The following is an 8,842-nucleotide window of genomic DNA, read 5'->3' as shown; positions in this document are numbered from 1 at the left end:
ACATTAACCGTTATAGAATCCATTCATGTAGTATTCGACGAGTCAAATCCATTCTCTAGAAGGACTGATGAAGATGAAATTGAGATAAATAAGGAATTTGAAAAACTAACTATTGAAAATGATTCAAAAAAGAGAAATGAAATTAAGGAACCATCTTCGGAAACTAATCAAATTGAAAATGAGGTTAATGAACTACCTAGAGAATGGAAGTACATAAGGAGTCATCCCATTGATCAAATAATAGGTGAACCATTACGTGGAGTAGCCACACAATCCTCACTTAGGAATATGATTAGTCATTTTTCCTCTCTGTCTCAAGAAGAACCTAGGAATGTGAGTGAAGCAATTAAGGATGAATCTTGGGTGATGCCCATGCAAGAAGAGTTAAACCAATTTTTGAGAAATAAAGTATGGATATTAGTTCCTAGACTTGAGGATAAGGCAATTATTGGAACAAAATGGATATATAAGAACAAGAAAGATGAACATGGGATAGTCGTTAGAAATAAGGCAAGATTAGTAGCTCAGGGATATAGCCAGGAAGAAGGAATAGATTTTGAAGAAACCTTTGCACCTGTAGCTAGAATAGAAGCCATTCGAATACTCTTAGCCTATGCTGCTTTTAAGGATTTCAAGTTATATCAAATGGATGTCAAAAGTGCATTTTTAAATGGCTACATAAGTGAAAAGGTATATGTAGAACAACCCCCATGTTTTGAAAACCATAAGTATTCAAACCATATTTATAAACTAGCTAAAGCCTTGTGCGGTTTAAAGCAAGCTCCTAGAGCTTGGAATGAAAGGCTAAGCGGTTTTCTACTAGATAATGGATTTATTAGAGGAAGGATAGCCACAACACTTTTCATAAAGTCTAAGAAAGATGATATGCTCCTACTTCAAGTATGTGTAGATGATGTCATATTTGGAACAACAAATAAAGACTTGTGCAATGAGTTTGCAAGCACTATGCAAAATGAATTTGAGATGAGCATGATGGGTGAACTAAATTTCTTCCTAAGACTTCAGATCAAACAAGCGAAACATGGAATTTTTATAAATCAATCAAAGTACATTAGGGATCTTCTCAAAAAGTTTAATATGGAAGATGGAAAAATACTAGGGACACCTATGAGCTCTTCCTTGAAAATAGACAAAGATGAACAAGGTATACCAATAGATGTCAAACTCTATCATGGAATGATTGGTAGCTTAATATATCTGACTGCCAATAGACCTAACATAATGTTCAACGTATGTTTGTGCGCAAGATTTTAGGCTGCGCCAAAGAGTCACATTTGTTAGCTGTAAAAAAAATACTTAGATACCTGATAGGAACTATTGAACTAGGGTAATGGTATCCTAAGTATACATCCTTTGAGATTATCAGCTATTCAGATGCTCATTTTGCTAGAAGCGAAGTGGATAGAAAGAGCACAAGTGGCACATGTAATTTCTTGGGACATTCTTTAATTTCTTGGTTTTCCAAGAATCAGAATTTAGTTGTTCTTTCCACAGTTGAGGAAGAATACATAACGACTGGAAGTTGTTGTGCTCAAACGTTATACATGAAGCAACAACTTATGGATTTTGCATTAAGCTATGATACAGTTCCTATAAGGTGCGATAATATGAGTGCAATAAACATCTCAAAGAATCTTATATTACATTCATGAACTAAACATATAGAAATTAGACATCATTTTCTTCGTAATCATGTGCAAAAAGGAGATGTAACACTTGAGTTTGAAATCTAAAAGTTGCATATTTTTTTTTAAAAAAATTGAGATTTAATTATGCCCGAACACTTTTGTTATATACCTTTTTGTTGATGTCAAAGGGGGGAGAAGAATATAAGGTTATAGCAAAAATATAAGGTTAATCATATTGCTAAATATTTGATTGTGCATTATTTGAGGGGGAGCCTTGTTAGGCGTAACCCATTTTATATTTTTTTTTCGTGTATTTGTCATCATCAAAAATGGGGAGATTGTTGACTCTATGAGTCCAATCCTATTTTGATAATGACAAATCACTTGGTATTTGATCTGTGCATTGAGATTGTGAACAAGAACAATATTTAGCATGTACAGAAGGTGATGAAGTTATGGAAGCCACGAGGATTAAAGCATATATATATATATATATACCCTGGAACAGGCTATGGAACTAAGAAGAGTAGAAGAATGAAGATGCAAGCATTTTATGCAAGCATCAAGTTCAAGATCATCATGGGAATGGGAAATTGGAATTGATGTATGTGCATATTTTATATGATATAGCTAAAAGCTCAAAATATATACACATGCATCTTATGAAAACCTTCTAGGGTTAAATATGGATTTGGAGAACTTATTTTTAAACCATGGAAAATGTTTTATAAGAGGTTAAAGTAAGAGAGCTCAAATGGTTTTGAAAAAAAAAAAAAAAATTAAAGTCGGACTGCCCAAACGACTGAGGATTACCCTCAGAAGTCTAAAGATGCAGCTTCAGATGACTAAAGTTTTACTTTATACGTCTGAAGAATTTCCTCAGACGACTGAAAAATTAGTTCATAAGTCTAAAGAATTAATTTTGAAACACAAAACAAGCAGAACACCTTCAAACGTTTGAACCTTAAGTTCAGTCGTCTAAACTAGGGACTTCAGAAGATTGAACCCTCAGTTCAGTCGTCTAACCCTGTGTCCAAACTAAAATTTTTAGTATTTTAATGAAGATCATACGTTTGGACCTGAATCTTCAGTCCTTTGAACTTTCGAGAAGTTTAAAAATCTTATCTTTAACGAGAGAACACAAGAGTTATACATTTGATCAAATTGATCCAATGGTCAAGACTTATCCTGAGGCCGAGATTACCTTTATAATCAATCTCTAAACCCTAGTGCCTCAATCTTTGGCATGAGATTAAGTGTCTTGGAATTTCAAAGCATATATGTCAAATCTGAGCTAAGGCTACATTGATTTTCAAAAGGCATTCTAGCGATTGTTGTGCATTCAACTTGGTATTGATGTTTGGTAAATCTATCTATTTGTTACTATTTATTGTCAAAGAGTTTTTCATCTCAAAAATTTATTATTGAATATCATTTGAGAGATTGATCACTACTTGAGAAAAGTTTTGCCAATGGTTGAATATTTTTTATTCAAGTGTTTATTCATTTAAAGACTCAACATTTTCGATATTACAAAACGACTTGATTAAATATTCTAAGAGCTCATAACTATATATATTATTGAGCGATATTTTATAAAAAAATATTGTATTAGATTTTTAATCTTTGGAACACATATTATATATATACATATTCATATACAAAGATAATGTTGTGTTTTGGATATTTGGAACAAAACTTATCGATCTAGATTTTTGGAGCAAAATTGAATTACATATTTTGTATTAAGATCATTTGGTTGGATTCAATATTTGAAGTGGAATAGTCATATTCTTTTAAACCAAAGATTATTCAGAGATTTTATTGACCACATTACATACACTCATTGAGCTTCAAGTTTTTATCATATGAATATTTGTTAGGAATTTCCATTGTACTCACTAGCTTTATTAGAAGCAATATTGAGTTTTTGCAAATTTGAAAATTTATATTGTAATCACGGTTCGGGTTGTGAACCGGTTGAGAAGGAAGTTGTATCTCTTGTAAGCAGCGGATTGTAAGGGAAGTTCCGTCCCAGTTGAAGGAGCAGGGATTTAGTGGAATCCTTTAGTGGGTTGCTTAAGGTGAGGACGTAGGCCGGGTTGGCTGAACCTCGTAAAAAATGTGTTTGTCTTCTCTCTTTTTCTTATCTTTTTAATTTCTTCTTCCATTTCATTATCAGCTTTTGCATGGTTGTACATTGATTTATATTATACGCACTTGATAATTAATTGGGTGACTCACTCGAAAAATGAGCAGCTCGGAAGCTATCCCAAGTATAGGAGTTCTGTTATGTAATATTCAGACCAAGGGCTAGATTGTCTCCTCAGGGAATGCAGTTTAATCTCAAATTTATATTTTTTCAATCGAAATTAAAAAAGTTACTAAACTCAATTCAAATTGGGGATTTTCAAGATTTTTTGAGATTTCCTTTGACAAATTAAACAAACACGCAAAGTAAAGTACTGAACACCTTTGGCATGAGATTGAGTGTCTATAGTGAGGTGCAAAAATGTTAAGTGTCTATGGTGAGGTGCAGGAATGTACTTCGGAACTTTCCAGTGAGCATTCAAGAAAAAGTACTACCAGTTGGTCTCATTGTACTAGAGATGCAAAGGTTTGATGTAATACTGGGTATGGATTGGCTGGTAGTTTCAGACCCTCGGGTGAGCAAGAATATAGATTTGTGGGTTCACGTGTGGGTGCCTCGCCACAAGTAGTGTCAGCTATTTAGGTGAGGAGACTGCTACAAGGTGGTTGCTAGGGGTATGTTCCCTACATAAAGGAATTTCCAAAAGAAGAACTAAAACAGACTGATATTTCACTAGTCAAAGAATTTCCAAATGTTTTTTTAGAAGAATTGTCTGGCTTACCACCAGACTGAGAGATTGAATTTACTGTGGATCTACTACCAGGGTTGGCATCGGTATCTAAAGCACCATATCATATGGCTCCAGCCGAATTGAAGGAATTGAAAGATCAGTTGCAGGAGTTTCTGGATAAAGGATTTATTAGGCCCAGTGTGTCGTCTTGGGGAACCCCAGTCCTATTCATGAAAAAGAAAGATGAGACCATGAGGATGTGCATAGATTATAGGGAGATAAACAAATTGATGGTCAAGAATAGATATCCTCTTCCCAGGATTGACGACTTATTTGATCAACTCCAGGGGACCCAGGTCTACTCTAAAATTAACCTGCGGTCGGGTTATCATTAGGTAAAAGTTAGAGCAGAAGACATTTTGAAAACAGCTTTCTGAACCAGAAATGGGCATTACGAATTTTTGGTAATGCCATTTGGGTTGACTAATGCACTAGCGGTGTTCATGGATTTAATGAATCGGGTGTTCCATCAGTACTAGGACCATTTTGTTGTAGTTTTCATTGATGACATACTGGTCTACTCGAGGAGTTTTGAGGAGCACGAGCATCATCTGAGGCTGGTGTTGCAGATATTGAGAGAAATAAAGTTGTATGCAAAATTCAATAAATGTGAATCCTGGTTAAGGCAGGCTTTCCTCGGGCATGTGATCTCCAGGGATGGTATATCGGCTGACCCGAGTAAGATAGAGGCGGTGGTGAGTTGAGTAAGGCCAAGAAGTGTCCAGGAGGTCAGGAGTTTTAGTAGTTTGGCAGGCTACTACCAACGCTTTGTAGTTGGCTTCTCCCGAATATCGGGTCCACTAACACGACTCATGAGAAAAAATGTGAAGTTTGACTGGACCAATGATTATGAGTAGAGCTTCCAGGAGTTAAAGCGACAGTTGGTTTCAGCACTAGTACTGTCTATTCCATTAGGGGAGGATGGATTTGTGATATATAGTGATGCATCTTTAAAGAGACTCGGATGTGTGTTAATGCAGCATGGAAGAGTCATCACCTACGCATCTAGACAGCTTAAAGAATATGAAAGGAACTATTCGGTGCACGATATAGAATTACTAGCAGTGATCTATACTCTGAAAATCTGGAGGCATTATCTTTATGGTGGGAAATGCGAGAATTTCATTGATTATAAAAGCTTAAAGTATTTCTTCACCCAGAAAGATTTGAATATGCGACAGAGAAGATGGTTAGAGCTCATTAAGGATTTGGAGAGGCTAGGCGTGGAGCTGATAGAGGGTGATCACATGACATTTATTGTCAACTTGGTATTACAGCCTATATTGCAAGAAAGGATTAAAACTGCCCAGAGAACTGATCTAGAGTTAGCAAAGTTGATAGAGAAAGTGCAAAACAGGCAGGAGGAGGAGTTCAGTATATCAGATGATGGAGCCCTGTGGTTCTGTACCAGATTATATGTTCCTACAGGTGCTGAGATCAGGAGGATTATCTTAGAGAAGGCACACAGATCTTTATATACCGTGCATCCCAGTAGTACTAAAATGTATTGGGATCTATCGAAATCCTTCTGGTGGAGCGGCATGAAGAAGGAGATTGCTAAATTTGTAAAGCAGTGCTTGACGTGCTAGCAGATAAAGGCTAAGAATTAGAGACCCACAGGGCAGTTGTAGCCACTTTACATCCCTGAATAGAAATGGGATCACGTCTCCATGGATTTTGTGACAGGGCTACCACCAGTGTGATAAGGACAAAACGCTATTTGGGTGGTCATAGATCGATTGACAAAGACAACTCACTTTATCCCTATTAAAGTCAACTATACTATGGACAGTCTAGTAGAGTTGTACATTTAGGAGATAATTCGCTCCCATGGAGTACTAGTATCAATAGTCTCAGAATGTGATCCCTGATTTACATCACGATTTTGGAAGAGTTTTCAAGAGGCCATAGGGTCACAGTTAGCATTTAGCATAACTTTTCATCCTCAGACTGATGGGCAGACCGAGAGGACAATCTAGATACTTTAGGATATGATGCGAGCTTGTGTATTGAATTTTGGGGGTAGCTGGACCTAGTATCTGCCGCTGGTTGAGTTTGCATATAATAATAGTTATCAAGCCAACATTGACATGGCACCATTTGAGGCATTATATGGTAGGAGGTGTCGTTCTCGAATGTATTGGGATGAAATGGGTGAGAGGCAAGTTCTGGGACCGAAATTGGTGTAGAAGGCATACAATAAAGTCCGAGTAATTAAAGAAAGAATTAGTGTAGCTCAGAGTCGGCAGAAAAGCTACGCAGATATTCACCGTCAGGAGTAAGAGTTTGACGTGGAAGATTGAATATTTTTAAAGGTAGCTCTACTGAGAGGAGTTATAAGATTTGGGGAAAATGATAAGTTGAGCCCTAGGTACATTAGCCCATTTGAGATACTTAAGAAGAGAGTGGGGTCAGTTGCTTACAAGCTAGCTCTACCACCAGTCCTATCTAGAATTCATGAAGTATTTCATGTTTCTATGTTAAGGAAATACGTGACAAAACCACCTCACATGATCAGTTATGCAGAGATAGAGCCTAGAGATTCACTGGCATATGAGGAAGCACTAGTGCAGATCTTAGATAGGAAGGAACATGAATTACGCACCAAGAAAATTCAGTTAGTAAAAGTTCGGTGGAGGAATCATGCCATAGAGGAAGCTTCGTGGGAACTTGAGGAGGAAATTAGACATAAATACTCACACCTATTTAGTGGGATATAGTAATAGTTAGTATTGTTTAAATAACAGTAGTTTTATTTGAATTAGTAGAGAATGATGAATGTATAGTTGTATTTTAGATTATAGGACAGGTAGTGTTTTGATTTTGCAAGAATTTTCTTTTATGAGTATATTTGTAATCTCCCAGAACCCTGAATGTAACCACAGTATTCCTCTACCATAAGTGAAGGTAAGTAATAAAATAAGTAGCCTATTTTTCTCAATGGATGGTATTCAATACAGGTAGAGAATTTCAAGGACGAAATTTTATAAAGAGGGGAGAATGTAGTAACCTCAATAATTATGGAAATTAAATAATAAAGAAAAGAGAGGGAAAATAATTTTAAAAGGGGAATGCAGTAGGGCCTCATCGATGAACAGTTTCCTTAGGCTCGTCAATGTGGACGCGTGTCTCGTCGATGAGAGTTTACCGAGGGGCTGTTTCTGGGGCCTAAAACTTGTCGATGAGGGTTAGGTGCTTATTGACGAACTTCCTTCTTGACCTCATCGACGAGGTGACGTGGCTCATCAACGGGGCCACGTGGGAAAAAGGTCTATAAATAGCAGAAAATTGGGTTTCAGTGAGAGAACTTCATTTTCTCTCTTTTCTTTCTCTTTCTAACTCGATTCTCTCTCCTTCTCTCTAAATTTTTCGCTCCATTACTGTAATGGCCAGCCACCACTTGGGGCCCGAGGTGCTACTTTAGTGACGTATGTGTACCTGATACCAAACTCATCATATAAAATGCAACAGAAATAAAAGATACAATCTCCAAAAATCCATTACCAGAGTTCTATACTACCTTTATATAAAAAAAGGTTCTAAAATCCTTATTACAAACCAACGTACTATACTTATACAAAAACCAATTCAAACTACACTCACCACATACAAAAAACTATACTACCGTCTTAGCCCCTCTAACCTTCTAAGAATGTTTCTCGTAATTTCCTAAAAAATAGTTTATAAAGTAGGGGTGAGACACAGTTTAGTAAGAAAATGACTAAGTTAATATCAGTGTGTGGCCAGCATGCATTTAGTGTATGAAAAATAGCAAGTTTACTAAGCAGATAAACACATTTATGAAATCATTTTTAATTTATACTCACACACATAATTAACCGAGGATAAGGAAGATTACCCGCCCATACAAGTAGCTTCCCTCTGCTCTAGTATCATTACTACTACTAGGGCACTCACCTTTCTCAGTAAGCCCTCGAAATTATCTTATTAATTAACCGTATTCACATAAATTAACAGATATGCATAGAAAACACTCCCTATGATAAACACGCCATTTACTTCCCCCATGGCACGGGTTGTGCAGCCCGAAGGCTGGACTAAGCCTGGGTGATTTGCCCAAAAAAAGCCAAAAAATAACATCCTCTGCAAACACATCTGCAGGCATCCACCACAAAGTTGTAGGTCTGACGCCCTTACTTTAATCTCACGCAGGCAGTCGATTGGACCCCCTACACTTCTTTCCAGAACGATGTGGGTGCACATGGTCTAACTAGCAACGATACTATGCTCACAATACACTGGTCCCCAGGGTTCCTAAAACATATCATGCAATTTAGATAATAGAAATCA

The sequence above is a fragment of the Malania oleifera genome, chromosome 1 (assembly GCF_029873635.1).
Source record: "Malania oleifera isolate guangnan ecotype guangnan chromosome 1, ASM2987363v1, whole genome shotgun sequence".
Classification (NCBI taxonomy): domain Eukaryota; kingdom Viridiplantae; phylum Streptophyta; class Magnoliopsida; order Santalales; family Ximeniaceae; genus Malania; species Malania oleifera.
This window is presented reverse-complemented; position numbering follows the sequence as displayed.